Genomic DNA, 2,128 nt, shown 5'->3' with positions numbered 1-2,128 from the left:
GATAGTCCCTGGTGTGGTGAGGACCTGCAGGGCACCTCCCCTGTGCTGTGGTGTATAACTGGAGTTGGTGGGCGGGGCCGCAGTCAGACCTGATGTCTGCCCCCATCCCACCTCTGGGGCCACAGTCAGACTGGTGTGTGCCTTCTCTTCTCCTCTCCTAGGGGCGGGATTCACTGTGGGGTGGTGTGGCTCGTCTGGGCTACTTGCACCCTGCCAGGCTTGTGATGCTGGGGATCTGGCGTATTAGCTGGGGTGGGTAGGCAATTCCACTGGGGCAGGAGGGGTAGGCTTAGCTCGCTTCTCCTTAGGTGATCCACTTCAGGAGGGGCCCTGTGGCAGCGGGAGGGAGTCAGATCCGCTGCTGGAGGTTTGGCTCCGCAGAAGTGCAGAGTTGGGTGTTTGCGCAGAGCGAGCAAGTTCCCTGGCAGGAACTGGTTCTCTTTGGGATTTTGGCTGGGGGATGGGCGGGGGAGATGGCGCTGGTGAGTGCCTTTGTTCCCCACCAAACTGAGGTCTGTTGTCAGGGGGCTCAGCAGCTCTCCCTCCCTTTTTTCCTCCAGCCTTTCCACTCTCCGAGCAGATCTGTTAACTTATGACCTCCCAGACGCTAAGTCGCGCTTGTTGTGGGAACACAGTCTGTCAGGCCCCTCCGCTTTTGCCAGCCAGACTCGGGGGCTCTGCTTGGCCGGCGAGCCGCCCCTCCGCCCCGGCTCCCTCCCGCCAGTCCGTGGAGCGCGCACCGCCTCGCCGCCCTTCCTACCCTCTTCCGTGGGCCTCTCGTCTGCATTTGGCTCCAGCGACTCCGTTCTGCTAATCCTCTGGCGGTTTTCTGGGTTATTTAGGCTATTTAGGCGGGTGTAGATGGAATCTAAGTGATCAGCAGGACGTGCGGTGAGCCCAGCGTCCTCCTAAGCCGCCATCTTGCCCTAAATATTCACTGTATTAAGACTATGCATATGTCTCCAGAAATAATTCTTTCCCTAGGTCTGGTTTTGTTAATGCTTGTCATAAATCAAGTCTGATTTATATGTTGCATCTTATGTGGGAAACATCTGTGACTTTAGGTATCTGATCATCCTTAAGAAATAACAGCACAGCTAGTGTAATAACTTTTGAAGATAACCATTGCCAATTTAATGATTACCAGTTGCCATTAAATGAATTGTAATCTATTGTTTTATTTTTTCGAAAAAAAGTAGAGTCTACTACTTTTAGTTGCATTCAATAATGATTGTTGAGCACTTGCAAGTGATGCTTCTGTACTTCTTACCTTGATAAAATAATTGGAGATGTAAAAAAAAAAGAAGAATATAGGAATTAAAAATACTTTTCCTTCAATTATTTTTTCTTTAGTCCTATTCCATTTTTCATGTAAATCCAAGTGTTACACTTATATGAAATTCCTTCATCCTCAGAACTTTGTTAAATATTTTGTATAGGGTAGTTGTGTTGTCAGTGAATTTTATTTTTTTATTTTTGTTTGAGAAAGCCTTGTATCTCCTTCAGTTTTAAAAGATTATAGAATTCTAGGTTTTCGGTTATTTTCTTTCAATACTTACATATTTCACTCTACTCTCTTTCTGCTGCATGGTTTATGACAAGAAGTCTGTGTACATCTTGTTACTTTTCTCTGTAGTTAAATTGTTTTCATTTTTAGCTTCTTATCAGATTTCATTTTTATCTTTGTTTCTCTGCAGTTTGAATATGATATGCCCAGGTATAGAATTTTTAGTCATTATCTTGTTTGGTTCTTCGAGCTTCCCGGATCTGTGGTTTGCTATTTGTTAATAATTTTGGAAACATTTTAGTGAACATTTCTACAAATATGTCTTCTTCATCCCCTCTCGCTTCTTCTGCTGTCTAATTGCCTGTATCTTACAGCTTTTGAAATTGTCTTGTGTGTTCCTTTCTTTTTAAGCTGTTATTATCCTTGTTTTTTTATTCTTTTTGCATATCAGTTGGAATGTTTCTATTGACCTATATTAAATCTCATTTATTCTTTCCTCTGGCATGTCCAGTTGTACCAATGAGCCTATCAAAAGCATTCTTGATTTATGTTGTAGTGTTTTTTATTTCTACACTAACTTTTGATACTTACTTAGAATTTTCATATCTCAACTTATATCAC

At 43.6% G+C, this 2,128-nt stretch overlaps 1 pseudogene; it reads left to right on the top strand.

The window, feature by feature from the left end:
- The first annotated feature begins 870 nt into the window (after positions 1-870).
- LOC125147463 (uncharacterized) lies at positions 871-1,013 on the top strand (annotated as a pseudogene).
- The last annotated feature ends 1,115 nt before the right edge of the window (positions 1,014-2,128 follow it).

This window comes from Prionailurus viverrinus, chromosome A1 (assembly GCF_022837055.1).
Source record: "Prionailurus viverrinus isolate Anna chromosome A1, UM_Priviv_1.0, whole genome shotgun sequence".
Classification (NCBI taxonomy): domain Eukaryota; kingdom Metazoa; phylum Chordata; class Mammalia; order Carnivora; family Felidae; genus Prionailurus; species Prionailurus viverrinus.
The sequence above is the reverse complement of the archived record's forward strand: the minus strand, read 5'-3'. Positions and strand labels throughout refer to the sequence as shown.